Raw genomic sequence first — 25,851 nt, 5'->3', positions numbered from 1 at the left:
TCTCCTTAAATATGTAAAGTATAAGACTTAATAAAACCCAGCAGTGTGATTATGTCTTAAGTCTCTCACTCCACTCCTGTATATGCGCTTCTACACGCCGATTCATTTTAAATCTCTTCTCTTATCTGCTGGAACAAGGGCAGAAAGTTCATGTGGAAATGACACAAATCAGTGCAATGGAAGTTTGGCTGGAGTGGAATGCTCTCGGTCACACTTGCTCAGTTTGAAATTTTTTTTTTTTTAATGTAGAGATCTCAAAACATGAGGCGAATGTCACGGGGGTTAAAAGGCAATTAGCTGTTCGCTGCTATCAGAGCGTTAGTCGGAGTGATGAGAATGATGGTATGAAACTCATTAATATATGTCTGAGCGTTGATATTGCTTTCATGAAGGATCAGACAAGAATAATGAGAAAACCTGCGACTGCTTTGCCGAGAACCGGTCGGGATGAACGCTGGACCGTTTTGATAAGCTGAACCCTATGATATGCATCTACATTCTGCTCTAAAGTGGTACCTTTTTATTTTAATTGATGGTTACTGTGTTCCATGTTTTCTTTTTTTTTTTTTTTTTGAACAAGTCAGTTAAAGCCACATATGAATATGTATGTTGCAAGTATAAGGAAACTCACATCCAAAAATAATAATTTCCCTCTTTGGCACTATCTCAGTCACTCGAGTAGACGTACCTCATTATCTCTGGCTGGGTAGAACTGCTGAAACTTTATCTTGAACAAGAAACTGACAAACTGGGATGAGCCGCTCTTTAAATTTGAGGGTTTATGCGAAAACACAAACAAAAAGACGAGATAAGGGGGTGGATAGACAGTCAGCAAGTTGCAACAAAAGGGACCAAGACAGTGAGCGGGAAGCGGCACGGCTAATGACATTGGTATCAGATTTATTCCAAAGAGATGGCAGCAGAAGGAGGCAGCAAGAAGGGTTGGATGATTTCTTCGCCCTGTCTTCCCCTTTCCCTGATTATGAAAGGAGACATGGCGTGAGGTCGAGGGTCAAGGCAAAAGGAGACAGCATTGTGTAGAAACTGTCACGCACCGCCACCTATTTTGACATGCACAGGCCCGTTTGTTGTCTGTCGAGCATGCAAATTGCCGAGCCGGGCTGTCATATAAAGGCAGTCAGTTATGCGCCGCTCCAGAAAATGAGAGACCACCTGTAACCGAGAGAATGGCCAGTGATAGACAAGCATTCAGTCGGCCCGCTCGTCATTTCCAGTGCCGCCGTTCAAGCGCCCTCCTCCCCCCCCCCCTTCTGCCGCAAGCTATCGTCAAGCCCGTCCCCCGGTTGCAAAAAATATGAACGTGAAAATCTCGTCTTAATATTCAGAAGCGGGCCAGAAGGAGACGTGAAAATATTCAATGGAACACGAGAGAAAAGGGGATTGATTTGGACCCGCCGAATGGGATCAGGGTCAGCCTGGATAATTAGCGGTCCACAGTCGGAACGTCACTCTTCCACATGCAAGGGGGCAGGAGGGGGCACCCCTTAACATGGCCCGAACGCTTTGAATCCCAAAGGAAGTCCGCAGTGAGCAGCGTTACAATCAAAAAATGCTTTTTTGTTGTTGTTGCTGTTGCTGTTGTCCAAACTGCCAGCAGGGATCGAACTTTGAGTTTAGTAGAATACGCGACACTCAATTGTGGAACCTTTTCACGATCACGTGTTTACTCAAACGGTTCAGAAATAATATTTTTCTTTTAAACGTCGAAATCTTACACATTTCATCCTAATCGTAGTCAGCAAAGGCGACTATTTACATATAAAAAATCCAACTCTTTTACCCAGACACGCCACCTCTGAAGCTGAGGAACACAGGCGCCATATGTTATTAGGTCATGTCTAATTTATTATCGTCATCTTTTGAAGGGAGAAGTTAAAAAGAATCAAGATATTCCCCAGATGCATCATTTCTACATGCAGCCACCAGAACAAAAGGATCACACACTCTACTCGCTTCTTGCCCGTCAATTTAAGCGATACATCAGAACCCGTGTCGACGTTAGATAATCACGTGCGTCCACTGTTGTCACTTTGCCCTACAAAACATTTTCCCGAAATGATCCATTAAAATTGAGGGATTAGGTCTCTTTCTGCAATAATATGGGGCAGAAATGGTCCTCATTATGTGATTTAGTCCAGTCAAATATATTCAAATGCCACCTTTATAACCCCCGAGGTGCTTTGCATAAATTGAATAAATCCAACAGATACTCGGCAAGAATCAAACATATCAAAGGTTTCCTGTCTTTGAAGTGGGAGTAGACTCTAATTCCAAAACAGATTTTCGTGATAAATAAATACATAATTTATGACTATGTGGTTGTAGTGGTAGGAGACGACGAAGAACAGGGGCAAAATATGAAAGCGACTCGAAAAATGCATGAAACATTTTAAGATGTGGAAATGTCAAGAGACGAGGAATGACACACAGAGTGGCGCCCGCCCGCCAACCAACCGGCGGACTGATAAACAAAATCATTAGCATATGTACATTGGAGCATAAATTGCACTCGTTTGCCTAAACACATTCTCAATAAGAATATTACACTACACTTGACTTGACCCGTGTCATAAAAGTCTGGATGGAAACGTGTTGAAAGAAATGATGAAGATGGGAAGGTTTCAATTCAACAATTTCTGAAAATTGACCGGCATTGCAACCGGCATGCAGACAAACCGCTCGCTGGAATTTACGGAAATGGAAAACCAACAAACCAACATCTTGTCCAACTGTGAAGCCTTTTTCATATTTCTGCACTACAGCATAGTCACCATATCCCTGGATTTTAATATTGACATTTTTTAACGTATGTGTGTCTTTTGCTAGGAGGAATTCTATTAAAGCCGTTGAGTTGTGTTGGAATTTTTAATGTTTTTCAAATTTCACTTGGTCCTGAGGCTGTTTTGCCACAGAAAAGTATGAAAAAATGCTTGCAGTCAAAGCTTATCGGAGCTATACTTTATGTATCAGCCACCGACTGAAGGGAACTGCGAGCTACTGGACTACCGCGAATGTTAGTGTGTGAAAATAAAGGTTTCCATTCGATTGCAGCGCAATACAAGGCCAGAATTGGTCTTTGAAGTCATGCAGGATTGCGAGCGCTGAAAATATTCTTTGAATAACGGGCTTATTTTCATCAGAATGTGGCGAGAGTCGTTTTACAAAAGATGGACATTATTGGATTTCCAAATATACCTGAGCAAATGTTCCGGACATACTAATGTCCAAAGTGTGCAGTCGATTAGCATGAGCTCCCCCCGCGCCCACCCCCACCGCACGCCACCTCACGGCGGTTAAAATGGTAAATAATTGAAAGAAATGATGAGCGCTCCTCCCGTCGGAAAGCCCGCAGTGCAAACAATCACAACAAATCGTCCGAGACTGCGTGGGGCTGCGGTGTTTCGCTCCGAGCTGTTTGATAGCAACCGTTGAACAAATGTCTATTTCTTATTCAAGGAAACTGGAAACGACATGAAACACACTCAAACGTTTAGAAGTGGACTTTGGAAAGATTACTCATTTGAGCACTTTGCGTAGCAAACAACAAAGGATTGCCAACAGGGGTAAATGATGGAGGTTCTGGACCGACGCAAATGTTCATTTAACCTGTGCACCGCAAGGTTACTTCTGATGGCGACGCCGCCGTCACGCACACACGCTAGCTAGCCTGATTTATGTGGGAAGATCCATCTTCATCATCTTGCCGCTCACCTTGGTCTCCATCAGTGTTAATTAAAGGAAGGTCAGTGTCACCCTTGCTGCTCCTCCCCCACCCCCCAACCCCCACGCCCCCGCCCGACCCTCTTTTACATAATAAATCACTCCCGATACACAAAGGGAGCTGTTGACACAAACAGAATGCTCCCGGCTAACTAGCCAAGTGCGCTTCGTTGGACTGAGGAGTCAATTCAAAGCATCCCGTGAATAATGCTGAATGGAAAAGAATGGGAGAAATATGCACGCTTCTAAAATTGTTCCAAAATTATTTTGTCCTTGATACAATGTGTGAAATCCTCACAAATTGCGTACACTCATGGGGCACTCAATGGAAATACCAAGATAAATTTCATGAAAATTGAAGTCAGCATGCGTACTTGAAACAGCTAAAATTAGAGAGATAAGGATTACGTTCAAAATTCATGTAATACATTACTAGGGGAGCATATCAAATGAACTTATAGTTGTTATTTATTTTTTTGGTCATGTCACTGGCTCCTTCTAATGTCAACACTTGTCATTGGCTGGCTCGGTGCCATTCTGCCGCCATCTCAAGCACGACATATAATTCCAAATAAGACCTTTTTGGTTCCCCTTCTGTTGTTATCTATCGTTTGTCTGAGAGGTTGAAAAAGTCAAACTCATAATGTACAAAAAAAGTTACACATTCGTCTTTGTAATTTTGTGGACCATTCTCAGGAGAGGAACTGTGGTACTGCATACAAACCCTAACCCTAAATCTGCTGCGGCGGAGAAATATGTTAGAATAGTGCAGCAGAACAGCGGTGAGGTGTGCCGTTGGTGTGTCAGAAGAAATCAAGGTGGAGGTGGGACTGCGTCAGGGATCCGCGCTGAGCCCCTTCCTGTTTGCGGTAGTAACGGATGGGCTGTGACAAGCCGAAAGGAAAAGAAGAAGATTCACTTATCTGGTTTGTCATATAGAGTTATATTCTCTATATTGGGAACATTTGTCATCAGGTCAACATGGTATATTATCGTGATTTTCAACATGTACACATATCATGCTCCATGCATTTTTTTATTGTTACATTTAATCTCATTTTTCTGTCGGATTATTATTTGGGAAAAGGACAAATTCCAAAGGAGCTATGTTTTCAATCCACTTTTTCTTTTTTGAGGGGTGGGGGGGGTGGAATTCAAGGGTCCCGTTAATGAAAAATAGGGAAATGAATTATAATGTAACCGGATGTAATTAATGACATTACATGGAGAAAGTACATTGAATTTTTGCACTATTATTACATTTTCAACAGGGTAACTTATCCAGTAATGGAAACCAAATGCATTTCCAAATTCGTCTTCCCAACACTGAAAATAAGTCTATGGAAACCATTATGCTAAGTTATGACAGAATGTCAACAAGTTTGTCTAAAATCATATGGATTGGAAACAATAAAAGCCCAAAGTAGTCATTATTCGGATCACTTGCTGCACACGGTTCCATTTTTATCCTCCGAGGACAGAATTAAACGTTGCGGCTCACACAGGAAGAAAGAAACATCCACTGGCACGACCGCACCGCCCACCCCACGACAGCGCAGCGGTTTGTGTCACGGGGCTTTGGTCAGCCTCACATTGTGTACATCATTACCTTCTTGGAATCCTTTCTCTTCCCCCAAAGAAACAAGAAACACATGCTCTGCGTCGTGCGCCATTTCCCCGCTTCTCTAGGTTACCCGTCGGCCTTGCATAATGATGGCGACCGTGGCGCTCTTATCGTAAACTGGCATTCGCGGCCCCGCCGCTCTCTCCTCAGTCATCAAGCAATTGATGTAATTGAAACGGGCCTTCTGTGTCGAGCAAGCCGTGCGGCTCAGCAGCGTGCGCCCCCCGACATTCTGGACCCGGCAGGAACGCGGCGTCGCTTCTTGCTGTCGGCGCGTTTCAATTCCGCTAATTGTGCAGGATTCATTCGACAAGGCAAAATATTTTTTTTTTCCCTTTTGAAAGACATTCGACAGAGCCGATTGCAGCATGCTGGAAAAATGACGCGAATTAGTGCACACAAAGCGCATCGTATATTTGAATAAAATCGTCCTTCGGATCAATTATTGACCTTTTCTTCTGCTGGCATCTTTGTTAGCTGTTTGCATGATTTCCTAAAGGGCATCTTAAATACTGTAAATGAAAAATGTCTCAAATAGGGGGCGAAGGGAAAAGTGTTTCATCTTCTAATCAGTCGTTGTTCGACGAAGACAGCGGCCACCATTTGACTTGACCCTGATTGAATAAAAGTGGGACATGAACAAAGCAAGTAACGAAAAAAAAAAAAAACCCTGTGTGCTTCTTCCTTCTTTGTTTTTCTCCTCCATCTGATTAGCACTGGCCTTGCCCGAGTCCTTGTTGCCCCCTGACAAAGTCCCTCAATGTCCTGCGTATCTGCCTAAGTGACCAGCCAGGGGTCAAGGGTCACCAAGAGCTGCCACTTCCCCTGTCAGAGGAAACAAGCAGCGGATCGGTGAAAGGAGAGAGAAGAAGGGAGGGGGGGGGGTGTGCGGTAATATTCAAAACAAATACAATGACACGAAGGAGGTAGGAGGCAGGTAGACACACACACGCACACACACACAAACACTCTCTTCCGCTCACACGCGGTGATGCTCGACTGCGACCGCGACGGTGAACCGCTTGAAAGGCTTTGCCAAAACAACTTGAACATGCGCCGCTTTCAGCTAACTGCTAATAACGGGAAAAGTATTTATTCATTCAGTCGTCGTGAGGCCTCAGAGAGCGTTTGTGATGCTCAAGTTAGCACTGCGAGTACTTTCGCTCCACAATGATCACACGCAATGTTTACGTGTCGATTGTTTACTTTGCGTCATCATTAAAAGACAACGGGGAAGACTGCAGGCCCAAAGAAACTTGTCTACCGATTGAATTTTGCAAATATTTGGGCTTTAAGTGTCAAATGTGCCCCTGCTGAGCAGTTACTTTGTTTAAAAAAAAATAAAATAAAAAATAATGACAAAGCCATAGCTGGATGACTATAGCCACAAAACCGCAGATTCTCTTAGTGGTTAGCTAAACCGTACTTAGCGAGGCGACACTGTCATCTCTTTATTCAAAAAAGAGGCTGCGTGCGGTTGCGTGAACATAAAATAACTGTTATCAAAAGGCTTACGCATGTGCAGGCTGCCGCAGCAAAAAAAAGGTCTTTTGTGTGGCCGCTGGCCCTGACACATACAAACCATACGAAAGTTAGAAAGCTTTTTGTTTTCTGAGCGTGTTCTTTCAAAAAATCTATTCATAATCACCTTGTCATTTCTTTATTATATTTATTATTGCCACATATCCTTATGTTTCTTGCAAGAGCAAGCCCAGATTGATGCGATTGGGATAAATCAATCAGTCGATAAATAAATACAGGGCGGCACGGTGCCTCAGCTGGTAAAGCGTCGGGCTCACAGTTCTCAGGTCCCGAGTTCAATCCCGGACCCGCCTCTTTGGAGTTTGCACGTTTTCCCCGTGCCTGCGTGGGTTTTCTGCGGGCACGCCGGTTTCCTCCCACATTGATTAATTGGACACTCTAAATTGACCCAAGGTGTGATTGTGAGCGCGGCTGTTTGTCTCGATGTGCCCTGCGATTGGCTGGCGACCAGTTCAGGGTGTACCTCGCCTCCCGCCCATTGACAGCAAAATGGATGGTTGGATGAATAAATAAACGCAGGTTGGGACAATTTCTTAACTTGTAAGTATGTAAGAAAGTTTAAAAAAAAAAAAAAAAAAAAAAAAACTCGAGTGTTTGGTTTGCAACTATTCCAAAATACACAAAAGCCTATGCAATGTCACCGGAGTAACAGAACAGCTGACGCCGCATCCCTGTACACGTTTAAGATTCAGTTTAGTGCGTTCCAAGTGTTGTTTCCAATTGTGGGATAAAATCTTTGCCATTTTTAATCGCTGCTTATATGTGTGCATTTGCTCCTTCTTTCATCGTTTAAGATCGTTTGATGTTCCGATTGATGATTCATTCGCACACCTCCAAGGCTGCCATCAGGCCTGCCCTCTTTGAAGCAGACATAAGGTGCAATGTATTTGTATTAAAACGCACCTGAAGCCAACTCACGCAAGCGAATTCCTCCGCGGGATCTTCAACGTGATTAGAAGCAAAGAAAGGCAAACGCCGGACTGCAGCGTGTTCCAAAACACTGTGACTGCACTGCCCTCAAACGGCACAATGGGGTCATTGCATAAGTAGCTCATCCAAGCTTCCTGCGTAGGTCCTCCAGGATATAGAAACATTAATTAAAGAGCCACCGTGAGCAGCCGAGGAGCAAGATGCACACACAAAACTCTCCCACGCGCACAGCCTCGCGTACAGGCGCGCGCGCGCGCACGCACGCACACTGGAGTGACTCACAGTAATCCCCCCCCACTTATTCTCCACAGCTTCTGATAACTGTGAAATTCACTCCCAGTGCACAAAGACATAGCCGCGGAGGAAAATAATTTCAGTAATAGAGCTAATGGGCTTAAGTGAGACTGGAGAGCAGCCAAAAGCAGCTGAGGAGAGGGGGAAAAAGATGGAAGCGCGCGCAGGAAAGGCGCAAAGCAGAGCATCTTTTGTCTGGGCGATGAGATTGTGGAAGAAGAGACGAGGAATGCTGGTTTTCGCCTCCACGTCAGGATCCGCTTGCTGATAACAGTCACAATGGGAGGATTTGGGATGATGCCTAATATCATTGATTAAGCAAAAATGAGGATGCAAAGCATGCAGAGCAATTACATTCCCCTTTTGTGTGTAATTGCCATAGAGGGAGCAGATACATGATAAAATGCAGACATAAAGCACTCGCGCGTCCGCCAAATAAATAAAAATGCCAGCGGGATGGACGGGAATACTTTCCCAAATGGGTAATTAAGGAAGTGACAATAACAAAGGCTTCGATTCCTCTGAACTTTCTCGACAAGGGCGAGGAAAGCCGGGGAGCCGGGAGTCGTGCACTCTCACCAAACATCATATTTCATCTCCGAAAAGGCACAACTGAACAAAGTTCCACAACAGGAAAACCAAAGTAACAAAGACAACCTCGACTAACCTTAAAACAGGAAACCAAACGCAACTGACTGCTTCGTGACGACATTGGCGATCCGAATACCCAAGAAATACCCGGACAAGACAAACCAGCGGCTGCGGGGGAGCCGATTGGTCGACACGAGGTCGAAGGTGGGCACAATCAACTGAATGAGTGGAGAACGTGGAACATGAAAATGTGGAACAAAAGCAGACCGTGACGATTGTGGAAAGGCTTAGAAAAAGTGTCGCCGTGTTGCCATAGCATCAACATAAGCGATGCATACCATCTTGCTAGTTTTTAAAGCCAATCATATTTGAGTATCAGCTTTATTCCTCAAGGCTTTATCTCCTTTATCTCACGCAAGTATGTTATAACATGATGATGATGATGATGATGATGTTGATGACGATTTATTATTGATTTTGTGGAGGGATTAATTTGAGGAGGCCACCGGAGAGTGTACTAGCAAAGGCCTGCAGGTTCGATTACTGCGTTGTATCGAGGAGGAACAATCAGCTTTCAGTTTTCACAGGTTTGATACTATTTTATTCTCCTCCTGGTGAAAATGAATAGCGTATTACTCCTGATTACTCTGGTCATCTTTTCAAGTAGCCGCCCCAGTAACGCAATATGAAATTGTTCCGACGCGCGTGGTGCACAAACTGCTGTGAACGTGTCACGCGAGTCGCTGACTGAAAGCGGTGCTAATTGAATTGCGTTTGCTTTCGTTAGGCGGAGAGCCCCCGTCAAAAGGAATCGCCGACTCCTCCGTCGGGAACGAAGCGTCAACCCCCCTCGGCCAAGTCCAAACGAGGTGCCTTTCTTTCCTCATCCTCATGCTCCTCCTCTCCTCTCCTCTCCTCTCCTTTCCACTCTCCCAACCAACCGTCTCGCTATTAAGTGAGGCGAGCGACAGAGATAGGAATGTGATATTCCCTCTGGTATTTTTAACCGGCGTATTGAATTCATATGAAACACTTAAGGGTCTTCAGTTTCTGCCTTATGGGAGCCTCCTGTAGGGCTATCTGTTCACATCTCCAGAGAGAAATCCTGTTTTCCTCTTCCACAGTCATCGTATTTTAAGCCAAATGGGGATTTCTTGGGGAGCTTCCGCACCCAATCGTCGCTCGGGAAAAACAAAATAAATTCATCAAAAATATCCGCGTTCCCCTCCTGATGTCGGATACAAATCGACCAACGCTAACGTCCCGAGTGTAACAACCAGTGAGAGGTAGCACGTCTTTGGGAATTTTCCATTTTGAAATGGCGTGACACGGGAAACCTAAAAAAAGGAAAAAGAGAAAATCACAATCAAAAACGACGCAAAGATTTGAGAATATCAGGCTGTAGGATGAATAATGCAGAGGGCTGAGAGACGACCACACCGATCTAACACGGCCTTATGAATTACTCTGTGATTTATTTCCGGGCTCGGGCTTTTTCCTCATGCTTGAGTGAGACTTATCACTTAACAATCAATTATTAACATGTGTCAGCATAAGGAGTGCTATTACAGGGATTGAGATGCATGTTGTACACTGGCCGAAACTGACAACACTTCTTGTACGTCTCGCTCTCCCGTCTGTTTGAAAAGCTCCATTTTAGCTGGAAACTGGAATTTCCGGCTCTCAACCTGTGAATAATGCATCGGCCGCAATCCGCATTATACTAAAAAGGATGAGTAGGTAGGATGGTACATTAAAAAGGTTTTCGGCGCTACATGCTTGCTTCATCATTTTTTTTTTTCCGGACCCAGAAAAGAAATTTCTGGGTTGTTGTTGTTTTTTTTGATTTTTTTTTTTAGTGTGAAGAAAAAGAAGAAGAACAAAAGGTCCTCAGGATTGAAACAAGATGTATGGTAGCGCTGTTTACGTCGTCATAAACAACAAACTGTCCCGAAACGTTGCTGCATTAAATCAGCATTCAAATGCACGAAACTGAAGCTGCCCATTGAGGGCAAAATTATGCCAATGTTAATGAGGCAAGCAGATCAGTCAAGGATATCATCGCGGCACCTTCATGTCCATCAACAATGGGACCGATGTAAGCAGCGGGAACCCTGATGGCCATGAAACAAAAACACATTCATTATGCAGACAGATCATCGCTCCCGTAATGTGCCGACTCGCATAATCGCCGCTGCCTCCGTCTGTGTGATGAAAACGTCTTAATGTATCGATACGGGCCGCAGAAAGAACAAGGGAATAAGTGATAAGGTCTTGGTGGTCGTTTTGAATATGCAGCGTGTCTGACCTCGATCGTCGGGCGCGCAAGAGGACACGTGGACGGGTTTAGAAGTCGTCTTCAGATTGGCGAAAGCACGAGGGATCATTTACAGGAGAGGAAGCGTCCCTGCTGTTAGCGACAAAAAAAGACAAGTCAAAAAGCAAGAAATTACTTTCCGCTGGCAGTTTCCTCCGGAGGTGACCAAACTTTTTTTCCACGTACAGAAAAATCGAAGGAGGTAAACGGTACTTTGAAATTCCTAATTTATTAAACACGATAAAACTATGCAATTTTATATTTTTATATATATATATGTATTCACAGCTTTCTGTTGGTGAAGGTGAATTGATTCGCATCAACATTTTATTGACGTTGATTATTCAGAACTAAAACACTTTGTGGTAAGATGATTTTTTTTCAGGCTCTTTTATTTGACCTTGACAAGGAGAAAAGAATATAGTCAACAATTTCTACTTATTTATTTTTATTCATCTTAATGAAGAGAATAGTTTGTTTGCATTTTGCATATCGTGAGCACAGCATAAGAGTGTTTTGTTTTTTTTTAAACTACAAATGTACTGTGCTAAATCGGATCTTTTTCTTGAAGTCTACGTCGGTTCTCGGTCATCCAGGTCATAATAATCCAGATGGTTGAGTTGAGCCAATTGAAAGGCTTGATCATAAAGCAATGTTTTAGTTGTAGCTATACTTGTTGAGATGAGGATATGAGTGTTGCAACTCCCCGCACTTAAAAAAAAAAAAAAATGATGTAAAATGTATTTTTGAGTAAATGCCACGGGCCGCCAAGACAACCGGGTGGGGGACCACATATGGCGCTCTGACCGTGGTTTGAACACGCCTGGTTTCACCTATTGCAAGTCCATCCGTCCGAGTTAGTTTGTTGAAAGCGTTGCGCAGGATCCGATGTCATATTTGCGCGTCTGTGACTGGAAATCTAAGAGGAGAGAGGAGAAGGCAGGACCCTCACCTTTTTTTCCCCCCAAGAAGAGCAACGGCAATCTGGCTACGGGAGATAACGGAGTGAAAAATGTTGGAAGCAATCCACTCTGCCTTGGAGTAAGACCTTTACGATTTCACCACTTCATTAGGAAGTGGCTAATCTCTCCGCTCGAGTGGCCCGATAAGGACTCTGCGCTAATGCAGGGGGAGTCAAAGTTCAAACAGCCTTCGATGTTTCGATGCTTAACTTACTAAACTTGTTGTATGTTCATTAGACAGCTTTATCGGGAAATTCCTCTCTTACATTCCCCCAATAGCCGTCAAGATTGGACGAGGTGGTGGTGGGCCGGGGGTGGGGTGGGGGACAAGGTGGCGAGCGGCGCAGTCTGCTGATAACAGATAGCCGGGATAGCGCGCTCTTGTTGAAGGACGGATGGAGGGATGGAGTGGAGGGAGAAAGGAAGCAGAAGACCATCTTCGCTCAGATCTCGATTGAGCCTTCAGCTCCAACTGGGTGGGGGGGGGGGGGGCGTAATAAAGGGCGTGTGCGTTCGTGCTTGCGCTTGTGTGCAGGCGTGTACTTATGCATGCACATATGGGTGTCTGTGTACGATTTTTTTTTTTTTTTTTTTTGTGCCGCGCATATTTGCATACATCTGCAACGTGTGTGTGTGCGTGTAAGGCATTGATGTCCTTATGCAGTCACATCTCCATCCACGCGACAAGTGCCTGAGCCCCTCCACTCATCAATTTTGCATTGCCATTTAAAGAAGCCCGTGGAAAGTTCCCCGTCAGATTCACATCTGCCCTCGGCGCACATAAAAGGCCTGTTTATACCGATCCCGTCTCCCCGAAATTGTTTTTCAAAGCAAAGATATTATTTTGTGCCCTCCTAGTATCAAAGGCTCATCAGCGCTCCAGAGACTTAACCACATATATCAAAGTAGTACAGGAGCGAGAAGACACAAACTGTGAGCGCTTCAAAAAAAAAAATAAATAAATAAAATAAAAAAAATAGAGCACATTACGCCTGAGCTACTTTGGGATGTTTGGATGCTCTTATTTTTGTTTACCCAGTCCGGATTCTGTCACTTTGAGTCGGGCGACACCAGCGCAGCCTTTTAATTGGCTCTGACGTGTTTCTCATTTCAGACAAACTTTACTGATGTACAAACATGCTGTTCACCCTTCACTGAGGAACTTGTGCAAAATATAGACGACAAACTCCGGAGAGGAAGCGAATCAAAGGTTACAAAACGCTGAGACATAGTCGAGTCAATGCGCTCGGGCGGTTGCACAGGCCAACAAATGTTCGGCATCTCCGAGCACAGGTGAGCGTCTGTCCACTCGAGCCATCGGGAAAACGACATTGCAGTACAGTTTGCCAAGCTAGCGGCGAATTTACGGTAAGTTGGAGTTGAGGTTTGGAGAATCGGAAATAAGCTTCTGTAAACCGTGTTCGGTGCTCATGTAAATCCAGAGTCAATGTGTTCCGTTTGTGGTGAAGAGGGCACACGAGCGAGCAGGCACAAGTGGGCGCAGCCATTTTGAAGGGCTTGTCTATGGTCTCTCAATGTATCTCCAGTACAGTATGCAGAGTTTAAAACCATTACACGGACTTGTGCAATTTGTTTGTTTGGACGTATTCCAACATTTCTTTCACTCGACTTGGACTTTCTCCGTCTGGTTGTTTCCTCTGTGTGCATTTCTGTCCATTTCTTATTTTTGTCCACTGAATTTAAAGAGGCGGCACGTTGGATCAGCTGGTAAAGTGTTGGCCTCACAGTTCTGAGGACCCGGGTTCAATCCCGGCCCCGCCCGAGCGGAGTTTGCATGTTCTCCCCGTGGCTGCGTGGGTTTCCTCTCGGCACTCCAGTTTCCTCCCACATCCCAAAAACATGCAGAATTAATTGGACGCTTTAAATTGCCCCCCTAGGTGTGATTGTGAGTGCGGCTGTTTGTCTCGATGTGCCCTGCGATTGGCTGGCGACCAGTTCAGGGTCTACCTCGCCTCCTAACCAATTGACAGCTGGGATTGGTTCCAGCACTCCCCCCAATCCTCATGAGGATAAGCGGAAAAGAAAATGTATGGACGGCTGGATGGATGAATTTAAAAATGGTGAGAAGTTGCTGTGTGACTCCCTCACACAAATCCACTGAGACAAAATTTCTCCAATCTGTGTTTGTGCTTCTTTATTAAAAAAAAAAAAAAAAAGGAATTTCCAAGTGCTGCCCCTTTGATAAAGAAGGCAATAATCAGTATAGAATAAAATCAGTAAAGTATGTGTTACCCCGGATATTTCATACAGGCTAAACTTCAGCAGAGTAGTGAACAGGTAACAAACGAGGGTGGCAGCTGGGCCACAAAATGCCACGGCGATAATCTTTTATCGGTGAGTCAAACTGAGTCAAGGGAAAAGAAACGCATCCCTGAGGGCAAAGTGTCAACACCTTAGTTATCAGGGCAGAAATATACTTAGCCCCGGAATCGAAGCTGAGCCGGGCCACACCGAGGTCTGCTCGGCCTCACCGCGCCGTGCTGGTGGCCTAGAAGTATAAATAAGATGAGGAAAAAATGGAAAAGACTTTCCCAAAGGGATCAACCACTGCAGGTATCTGCACTAGGAATTGTACTAATGCAGATTTTAATTCATAGGCCTTTTCAGCCTCAAAGTTGTGTTTTCCAATGGATGCAGCCCCTTTTTTTTCCCCCCAACATTTCATTTGAATAGCAATGCAAGTTCTCCCATTATTACTCTAAACTGCCAATTCTCACCTCTGTCCAGTATATTTGTTGTTTGTTGCTGATGAGTCGGTCTCGTTTTGCGAGGTCCGCATCCATGACGGCAAGATGACCGCAATCTCTTCACGCACACTGCCATGAATTGTGATGGCGTGGGTATTATCTGCGGTAAACGCGCAATTCTTTGTGTCGATCTCAAACAGCAAGCGCGAGACTTTCATCATTTGGCTGTCGATGTTGTCAAAATACACCTCAAGCGTTGTTTTGGATCCAAAGGAGAACCCGAGATTAGAGTGGGACGACCCTGCAAGTACCACTGACAGGACAGTCTCAGTTTATCTCCAGTTGATGAGTTGAACCGGTGAGAAACAGACTTGACACTGGACAGTTATTTTTTCCTCTCAGCAATGTTATGTATTTTTATTATTTAAATTCAGACAATCTGCAGATTTTTCCATGCCCGCACGGATTCTTGCTACTCTTCGGTGCCGCCAAGCGGCAGGATCTTTCCAAAGTTCTCCTAATCAACGTGCAGCTGGAAGGCTAATCAAAGAGCCCTAAATAACTCCATCTCCCAACACAGGCCATAGGAGGATTAAAAATCCACTAGCCAGGACCGGGTTTCTTCGATCTCAGGGATGCTAACGCATAATGGGAACTCCCCAAAGCCCGAGATCACAGCTGAGCTGTTGGGCACAGCGTGCCGAGGTCCCTCTTTAAATCCTAAAGAGATCCTATCGGCGGCAGATGAAAATAGATATTGCTCTCTCTGCGTCTGGCAGAGGATTACCGAGTCCGGTGCGGGTGTTAGTTCAAGGAGCAAAAAAAAAAAAAGTCATAAATAACATCAAAGCCTTCTCGTATATGGGAGGATGTTTTACATGGCTAAAAGTGATAAGAGTATCTTGAGATTAATGGAGACTGTAAAGGCAGAGGCACATTATGCAGACGTGGAAGAGCAACGTTTGCGTGATTGGACCGCGGGGTCGTCCGGAGCACCTTAACGTCCAGAATCTGGTTGACCTATGACCCTGGAAAGGAAAAGTACTGGAAAATGGATGGATGGATGGATGCCAAAAAGGACAACAGAAGACTTTGCTGCAATTTCTGTGAAAATGTACCTCCATGGCATCCGTACAACTGCTTACAACAGCGTTATTAAATGGGAGCAATATCGCTCATTTATGGACAGTGACATGAAATATGGTGTCATTGCCTTGAATTTTTTATGTTGTTTCATTTTAAACAATACGGAATACTGTTGTTGGACATACTGACAAATGTACAGTACATTTATAGGGAATCAAAATCATAATGCCAGCAAATTAAAAGTACGGGTGACTGACAAATTCAAGACAGAATCTATACTGTCATTTCATATGCCAATATAATGTTTCCTGATGAGTGATGCGAAACAATTCACCCGCAATCAAAGAACGTTATAGTTTGGAGTGATATGTTTATGGTTACATTTGATTCGCGTAAAAATATTGTACATTGTAACTTTTAGTTCATGTTTGTGCAAATTGTGAAACATTCGCCTTTCCTGTTGCTCTGCGTTGCCCCCAATTCCCCACGGGCCGGTTGATGCCTTAAAAAAAAACACATTTTAGCTGCAAAAATAACACAACACAACCCGGTTTCTGGGGCTTTTCCACAGCGTGACAACGGGGCGCTCGGACGTGGCCACGCCAGCACGAAGCCCCTTTTCCGCACGCCGGCCACGTCACGTCAGACTCACACTTGGGAAAACGGAAATGGTGGAAAATAGACGGATGTGAGAAATTTACATAACTGCACCAAATTTAATGCTGGTGTCATCAAACAATTCAAATTACACGGTGGACCATCACTTCTTGGGCTCGACAGCGAGTACTAAAGCGCGAACCCGAACAGGAAAAAGAAGCAAGCAGAAACGCATTTTGCATGACATTTGTGTCGCCATATTTGCGTTATTGGCAATTTGACACCTCGGGAGACACAACGTGACAAGCAATCAGCCTGTCGGTCATTTCAGAGGGGAGGAACGCGATGTTCTAACGAGAGCAACAGCGATCTGACAAGGTTGTGTGCACCTGTCAGGTCCTGCTCTCATATACCTTTAACGTGTTCATGCTTGGGCCTGGCAGGTCATTATAATAAATGAGCCGGCCTCGGTGGACAGCTCGGCCTCGTTCCTCATCCCTAATGGGAGGGAGGAAATCTGCAAAGTACTATTTTACATTGACTGATGTCCAAGCCTCCGAGGAACTAGTTAAATGTGGACAATTACGACTGTGGGATTCGAGGGGGGTGCGGGGGGGGGGGGAATATCCTTATGCCCGACCACAGGAAATGTCCCGGATTCTTTTCAGAATTTACAAAGCGGCAGCGGCTGTGCCGAGTTAACGCGCCGCACCGCCGTGTCCTCAACGTGTCGCCGTGAAGTTGGTCGCGAGTATTCGGGGCAGGTGAGCGTGAATAATTGCACGTAGGTGTTTTCAAATATCGGCGAGCTCCTTTTTGTTGAAGGTTTGTCTTTTTTTTTTTTTTTTTTTGGAGTAATCATGTACAGTGTTGGGAGCAATTGCGTAGTTTAATTACAAAATGTGTGTAACTGCAATTCATTCCACAGTTGGGAGAAAATGTGTCATTAAATTACAGTTGCTTCTGGAATTTTCCATGATTCCAATTGTAGCCCCTCCATCCATTTTCTGTGCCGCTTATCCTCACGAGGGATCGCGGGGGAGTGCTGGAGCCTATCCCTGCTGTCATCGGGCAGGAGGCGGGGTATACCCTGAACTGGTCGCCAGCCAATCGCAGGGCACATAGAGACAGACAACAGTCGCACTCACAATTAAACCTTGGAGCAGTTTCGAGTGTCCAATTAATGTTGCATGTTTTTGGGATGCGGTAGGAAACCGGAGTGCCCGGAGAAAACCCACGCAGGCACGGGGAGAACTTGCAAACTCCACACAGGCCGTTCCGGGATTGAACCCGGGTCCTCAGACCTGTGAGGTCAAGCCCCACTTGTCGTCACACTTGAAAATTTGTCTCGACGACAATCACTTCCTCCTTCTAAAGCTGACGCTTGTGATTGGTCCTCTGTAGTCATGTGACATTTGTCAAAGTCTCGCGCAAAACGGTTTTACAAAAAGTGCTATTTTTGGTACAATCAGTTGGTTTGGGATGTTGGAATGGTCAAACTAATAATTACACCTTTGAAGACATAAAGTAACACTTTTTGATTGAATTTTAATATAACTGTATTTAATGTTGGAACTTTTTTTTTTTTTTTTATTGAGCATTCATTTATCTGAGTTGTCATAGGGTGAGTTATGGTCTAAATTTTTAGGTCAACATGGTATTGTATGGTGCTTTTGCACACGCTGTGCACATTTTGCAATCAACATCTTTTGTTATGTATTCACATTTGCTCATGTGTGCGGTCAGTTTCTTATTTGTTGAGAGAGCATACATGTGGTGAATTGCAAAATAATAATCTTCTGTATGCTTTTGTAACTCGCAAGCGGCGTTACTGATCACACAAGATACGCGGCATCGGTTCTGAATTGTACGCAATGGCCTCAGCTCTCCTGGGCCACATTTTGCCCTCGGTGCTTACACAGCTCAACAACAGACCTACACGGGGTACCTTGATGCTCGAGTCCAAGGTTGTTAGACCCTCCACGCACATCTGATGTGGCTTAGCACAAGTGCAAATCTTTCCAAACCAGACCCCGAGGACTCCATTTCATACCGGCAGCGGCTCCGCGATGCGGCTGACCTCGACGTCTGCGCTCCTTTCATCCGCATTCCCGCGGAAACTCATTTAGTCGAGCTCGAGGGAGAAGGCAGCCCCGGGTTCAATTGGCCGGATTTACACTTGAGATATTATTCATGACATTAGCTGCCATTCTGATCCCTCGCCGGGCTGCTCTCCTCGCTCATTGTCTGGTGGCAGGATTCTCCGAATGTGCCCGGCGGTCTTAAAATTCATGGACTCCTCCGCCTCGTATTCGGTCTTTAAAGCGAGCCGTCCCGTCCTCTACTGTTGACGAGTCGAAATCGCGTTCTTCAGCGACGGGAAGCGATCGTTGAGATGACACATTCAAGTGCCTGAATAAAACGTTTTCTTGTATTTGTTTATCAATAAAGGAACGTCAGTGATTATAAATAGATGCAAATGCTGACATTTCCGTACCCCAGAATATGAAATACTTAGAGATACTTTTAAGAAAATGGTGCATTTTGTCCTGCAATGTCTTTTTTTTTTTTTTTTTGGTTTGTTTTTTAATCTTCAGAAAACAACGTGTGGTTATCGAAACCTCGGAACGTAAACGCTAATTGTCCTCGCGACTGCAGATCTTGTGGCCTGTGAGCACATTTTATCATCGTTTGCTGGCTCTTCCTACCTCCGGAGCGATGAAGTGTTTACGCATATCGGAAGAAATGTATCAACTCATCTTTCCCCTGTGATTCGTCACGTAGCGCACGCCATTGTTTCAATTGTTGCAAGTCCTCAATCTGGCGGTGTCCGTGTAAGCTTTTTTTGTTGTTGTTGTTAATTTTCTTCATTTGTTTTCTTCCAGAAAGTCAATTAGAATGAGCTTCGCCAAATAGCCTGCAGACGCGGGGGGAAAAAATCTTCCGTCAATAGGAAACCATAAGAAATAACGTATCCTCCGGCTGACAATGGCACTTTTTTTGCTTATTCTATGTGCGTACTCGATGTGCACCACATACACACACACACACACACACGTCTGTTTGAGAGGAGGGGGTGGGGGGGGGTGTATCCATCATTCCCAGTCCATTTTTTTGGAGATAATGACAGCAATTTCTTCTCTTCAGTGACTGATGACAGGCAGAACTAACCGCTAATGGCATGCCCACCGCCGGAGCGCACCACTTATGTTTTTTCCCCCTGACAAGGCTCAGGGGAAAGCTTCATTTTTTTGACATTTGACCATGCAAATTCACTGCGGGAACATTATTCTGCATTTACATCCATCTCTCACCCCCCCCCCCCGCCACCCCCGCCTCCTTGGCTGACTCCGCTCAGCCCACCCCCATCATATCTTGTTCTCGCTCCCATTCCCTCCAAATCGCCTTTTGATCGGGGGGGGGGGACAGCAAAGGGTGTCCTAATAAAACTTTGCGAGCGAAGGAAAAAGGGGAAATGACAGTTGTGGTTCAGACAGGCAATCCTCCGTTTGGATTGATGCGTGTCACGAGTTATACCGATAACGGGGGAGGACCCAAATGCAGGACTCCGAGACAAAGGCATAATGTCCAGTGGGTTTTATTTCAGACCCGGTGCAAGCAGTCCGAGAAGGCAGAGGCACAAAACGCTAAGCAAAGGCAGGATCCAAAAATGTGAAGCGAGGTCTGATGACGAGGAGCCAAACTAGGAAGCATGAACCGGGACTTGACTATGACTATGAAACATAAACTAAGACGGGACTAAACTGTGATGGCACAGAAACACTGTGACGAGGGTAGCTCGATGGTACACTATTCTCAGTGGTGGAGATTCCTACTATTCCTACTATCAGTGAATGCAACTCTCTAACTCAGGGCAACGAACTGGCAAATGCCAGTGACAAAAACTCTAGCTTAAATGCCCGTCTAATTACAGTCCCAATGAGAAACAGCTGTGAGCGGTGACAGGTGTCACTGCCCAGAGCAGTGGCAACAATCAGATTATTGTGACATATACCACCTTATTGATACGTGAAATCATTTATGTGCTTATTTAGCTACTACAATTACATTTTTAAAAATCGGAGTGGTCTGAAGAGCTGTTCCTGTTCCAGTGCATTATCGTGACTTAACTTGACAGTAACTCCAGCAAGTGGACCCCAAGTGACATTGTGGAAATTTTAAAGCGGAGCTTCTCAAATGTTGTCACGCCACGACCCGCATTTTCCTTTTAGCCGCCGAGTTGTAACACACTTTTACAGACGTGAAGAACACGAGTTGCTCAAAAATAGCCTTGGGAAACTCATGCATATCTTTTTTTTTTTTTTTTTTTTTTTTAACAAAACAGAATGTTCAAAATCCTTATAGAGCATCTCTAGGATCTGCATGAAAATAAAAATTTAGCACAATTAGTTTTCACGAATGCACAAAATACGGACACAAATCTTCTGATCGCTTCTTTTAGGGAAAGTCCCTTATCCAAAGCCTTAACTGTCAAATTAATGTTTTGTTTTGTTCTGGTTTTTTTTTGTTTTTGTTTTTAATTGTTTTTCTTTTTGTTCTGTTCTGTTCTTGTTCTTGTTTTTGTTTTTTTTTTGTTATTTGTTTTTTTTTGTTCTTTTTGTTCTGTTCTTGTTTTTGTTTGTTTTTTTCTGTTTTTCTTTTTGTTCTGTTCTGTTCTGTTCTGTTCTATTCTGTTCTGTTCTTGTGTTTGTTTTTGTTTTTGTTTCAGTTTTTGTTTTTTTGTTTTTCTTTTTGTTCTTTTCTGTTCTTGATCGTGTTCTTGTTTTTGTTGTTGTTGTTGTTTTTTGTTTTTCTTTTTGTTCTGTTCTTGTTTTTGTTCTGTTTTTTGTTTTTGTTTTTGTTCTGTTCTTGTTTTTGTTTTGTTTTTTCTCTGTTTTTCTTTTTGTTCTGTTCTTGTTTTTGTTCTGTTCTGTTCTGTTCTGTTCTGTTCTTGTTTTTGTTTTTGTTTTTTTGTTTGTTTTGTTTTTTTCTTTTTGTTCCGGGTTAGTTCTGTTCTTGTTTCTGTTCTGTTCTGTTCTGTTCTGTTCTGTTCTTGTTTTTGTTTTTGTTTTTTTGTTTGTTTTGTTTTTTTCTTTTTGTTCCGGGTTAGTTCTGTTCTTGTTTCTGTTCTGTTCTGTTCTGTTCTGTTCTATTCTGTTCTGTTCTGCTCTGCTCTGTTCTGTTCTGTTCTGTTCTGTTTTTGTCTGTCCTGGGATGCACATTGAATATTTCACTGGAAATACCGAACTTCTGTGTAAATCTGCTGTGTGGCATGGTGTTGAATAAATCTGCACCAACACAATAGCAAAGTCATAATTACAATCCCTATTTGCATGAATAACACAACAAATACTAAAGAATAAAATTCAGTAAGTACTGCATTAGTAGCTGCCAAACTGATGCTTTCCGTGCCATGTGTAGCATAGAAACATACTTTGGTCCCGTCCTGGACCCCCTTGGGGGTTATTCAACGACCCGTTCCCGACCCACCAGTCGAGAACCGCCGGTTTCGAGCATTTATCTCGACGCATTGTTCTTTTTTTCTTCTTTTTCTTCCCCCCCCCCCCCCCCCCCTTGAGGACAGCTACGCGGCGTGTGTTGCTGAGATAGAAAGCGAGAGAAGGGGAGAAGTAGCAGGTTGACGGGTCTCGGCGGGTCAGCTCACCTGCTGAGGCTACAAGCACTCCGGGACAGCGACCGTTCGCTGAGCTGACAGGAGCCCCCCCCCCCACCCCCCCAACTCCGATGCACACAACCCTCCTGCCGTCTTTTCCGCCAGCCTTTTAGTTGGAGCCCGGGTAGATTGCCCTTGTAACGGGGGCTAATAATGTGCCGCAAAAGGCTTTTTTTTTTAATGGGGTGGGGGGACTTTGATAGGTTTTCCAGGTGGGAAAAGAAGCCACCAAAGGATGAAAACGGAAATGATGCACGGCACGCGCATAAAGCATGGACACACACATCAAGATCGCAAATAAATGCACGTTATGCCTGTCTGCTTGTTTTAGCAAAATTATTACGGATGGCAGAATTATATATTTTTTTAATCTGTCCAGGGTGAGGAAATGAGCGTGGAAGGAAAAGCGAAAGTCAAAGAAAGCGAAAAGGAAGGAGGCCGACAACAAAGTCGAGCCCATTAGAGGGAAATAAAATACCGGGATTGTTTCTCGCGTCTCGACCGTCTTGAACTGCTCTCGAGTCTGCCGGGTGACGGCGGCTGTCGTCTCTCACACGCAACACAACAAGAACGCGATCTTGCAGATTCAACACGAGCATCAAGACTTGCGATCGGACCGCAACTACTAATTATGCACTTTCTAAATAGACGCATCAAAACAACGCTGACATACGGGATAATATAAAATTCATATATAATGAAGTACTCGTGTCTTGATATATTATTGTATACTGTCTCTTTTTGACAGGTGAATACTTCGTCGTCGTCCTCCTCCTGCTGCTGCTGATTAACCAGAGGGGAAAACATTGCTTTGCAACAATATTCTTACATTTGATACATTTTCCACTTGTCAAATCAAAAGTCTGCATTACGTCCGTGTTGCTTGGAGACGAGAAGAAGAAACTTGCGTGAATTGCTTCACTTGCTACTTGACTCGCTTGACTAGTTTAGCGCGAGAGGTACAAAAAGTTGCTAGTGCGCAGCCAGCCACGTGTGAATTCTGTCAATACAAAAACACGAAAAATAATACAAGTATTGAGAAAAATGAGGTGACAACAAATAAATGCCTTTTTTTTGGGGGGGGGGGACATGCGAAAACGAGACCAAGATAAGTCATCCATCCATTTTTCTTTTGCCGCTTATCCTCACGAGGGTCACGGGGAGCGCCGGAGCCGATCCCAGCTGTCAACGGGCAGGAGGCGGGGCACACCCTGGACTGGTCGCCAGCCAATCCCAGGGCACATGGAGACAAACAGCACCCCCTCACAATCACACTTAGGGGCAATTTTAGAGTGTCCAATGAATGTCGCGTGTTTTTGGGACGTGGGAGGAAACTGGAATGCCCAGAGAAAATCCACGCAGGCACGGGGAGAACATGCAAACTCCACACAGGAGGGGCCGGGATCGAACCCGGGTCCTCAGAACTGTGAGGCCCACGCTTTACCAGCTGAATCCACCGTGCCGCCCAAGATAAATCATTAAAAACATAAATTCAACTGTAAGAGTGATTATAAATAGAGAGAGGGTGGAACGGTGGCCCAATTGGTGAGAGCGTTGGCATCAGAGTTCTGGAAGCTGGGGTTCAAATCCCGGCCCCGCTTGTGTGGAGTTTGCATGTTTTCCCCGTGCCTGCGTGGGTTTTCTCCAGTTTCCTGCCACATCCCAAAAACACTCGACATTCATTGGACACTCTAAATTGCCCCTAGGTGCGTTTGCGAGTGCGACGTTTGTCAGTCTCCGCGTGCCCTGCGATTGGCTGGCGACCAGTTCAGGGTGGACCCCGCCTCCTGCCCATTGACAGCTGGGATAGGCTTCAGCACTCTTCGCGACCCTCGTGAGGATAACCAGCAAAAGAAAACGGTTGGATGGATGGGGGACAAAAAAAATACTGAGATTACATTCTTGCAAAAGTGTTCACACCCACTTATAAATCAGGATTCGGGCTGTGTTCAAAAGTAAGCAATCACATTGAATCTCGTGTTAAATATCGGTCAGCGAGCACCTTCCAACATTTAAAAAGCTTCTGATTTACTGCACATAAATGAAGGTGGGAGGATCTGTACAAATAACTCAAACAAACCCCACTCCAATATAAAAACACTTTGGGTCGAATTGATGGAAATGTGAATCTTTTTTTTTTTTTTTGTAAATCTTGATCATTGAAGGGAAAAAAAAGAAAAGGCTGGAGTAAGCCAGCAAGTTTTATCCCAGGGAGAAGATCTGATGTATGAGCACCACTTGGGGTCTATGCGCGCACGTGCCAGAGGTTATTAACACGGGTTTTTGATTGGAAATTCATGAACTGCCCAATAAATACTGAATTCGACACAACTGATTTCGTAGAAGACAAAAATGTATTTTATATCGTGATTCTTTCCATGCATGTGAACAGCCTAAACAAATTCAGAGAATTACACTGACGAGCCTTGAAAAAAATTTTAAACAGCCAAATTTGAAGTGACAATTTTTCATTCCAGAGCGCGCGAAGTGGGCCCGTTTCGGATGCAACTCCGGCGGCCGGCAAAACCCGGGTCAGAAAATCGCATCCGATGAAAGTCCGGCGTGGAAATGAAGCGGATGTCACGTAAAGCCATATTTCACGAATGTTCTCGGTCATTCAAATGCATCTTTTAAAGAGACATGAGGCTGACCTGACTCGAAAAAAAAAAGGACTTTAAATGATATAGACAGAATACTTGTAAGGCCAGGTCTCACTAATATATTGAAATATTAATGTGTACCTCCATCAAGGCGTGAGTGAGGGATATTCTAATAGACAGTTAATTATTCATACCCATAAATAAAACCTGGGTACCTAGATTACGGCTAAAACTCCCCACAATGAGCGGTTTATGAGGACAGGTCATAAAAATATGTATGGGAAAGCTTTTCTGTGGACCCGTCATACCTGCACTCTGAAGACAGAGAGAGAGAGAGGAGTTATCGTTATGGATTCACGCACACTTCTGTTTAGACAGCAAATATGGAATGTACAATATTTCAATCAGAATCAGAATCACGATCCAAATTTTTCAGGAAACAGTCGTAGTGTTATTCAAATGTAATATTTTTAGACATTCTGAAATTATGCTGTGTTAGGGAATGAACTCTTTAAATTGTTTATTTTCAGCAATAATATGTATTTAATTAAAACATATTTGACTAATTGATTATTATTATTATTATGGGTCTTATAGCTGCAATTGCTTTTAAAAAATCTCTTTGAAATTGATTTGGTTTTAATTATATCCATTGTCACAAATGCAATGAGAGGAGGAACGTAATAAATATTAGTGTAGTTTTAAAATGAAATTAAGCCCGGTCTTCCAGTTTCAGTTTTATTGCAAGCGAATGAATGTTACATTCGGAGAATAAAATGGAAATAATGTTTGCAATTTTGGCCGAGAAGAATTTAATTCAGTGGAACTAATTGAATTGTGGGAGCACGTTGGCGCAACTGTGTTGGCCCTCACAGTTCTGAGGACCCGGGTTGAATACCGGACCCGCCTGTGTGAAGTTTGCATGTTCTCCCCCGTGCCTGTGTGGCTTTTCTCCGGGTGGGCACTCCGGTTTCCTCCCCCATCCCAAAAGCATGAGACTCTAAATTGCCCCAAGGTGCGTTTGCGAGTGCGACGTTTGTCAGTCTCCGTGTGCCCTGCGATTGGCTGGCGACCAGTTCGAGGTGGACCCCACCTCCTCCCCGATAAACGCTGGGATAGGCTCCGGCACTCCCTTGTGAGGATAAGCAGCTCAGAAAACGGATGAATGGATGGATAATTGAATTA

The 25,851-nt window shown here is 44.3% G+C and overlaps 1 long non-coding RNA gene across 1 annotated transcript; it reads left to right on the top strand.

Annotated features, from left to right (window-relative positions):
* Positions 1 to 9,209: 9,209 nt before the first annotated feature.
* Positions 9,210 to 25,024, top strand: LOC133501161 (uncharacterized). The gene is made up of 3 exons (XR_009795117.1): positions 9,210 to 9,309; positions 9,510 to 9,591; positions 24,544 to 25,024. It is a non-coding gene; the product is annotated as an uncharacterized LOC133501161 (long non-coding RNA).
* The last annotated feature ends 827 nt before the right edge of the window (positions 25,025 to 25,851 follow it).

Source organism: Syngnathoides biaculeatus, chromosome 5 (assembly GCF_019802595.1).
Source record: "Syngnathoides biaculeatus isolate LvHL_M chromosome 5, ASM1980259v1, whole genome shotgun sequence".
In the NCBI taxonomy this organism is placed as follows: Eukaryota; Metazoa; Chordata; class Actinopteri; order Syngnathiformes; family Syngnathidae; genus Syngnathoides; species Syngnathoides biaculeatus.
Note: the sequence above shows the minus strand (reverse complement) of the source record. Positions and strands in the feature narration are given on the sequence as shown.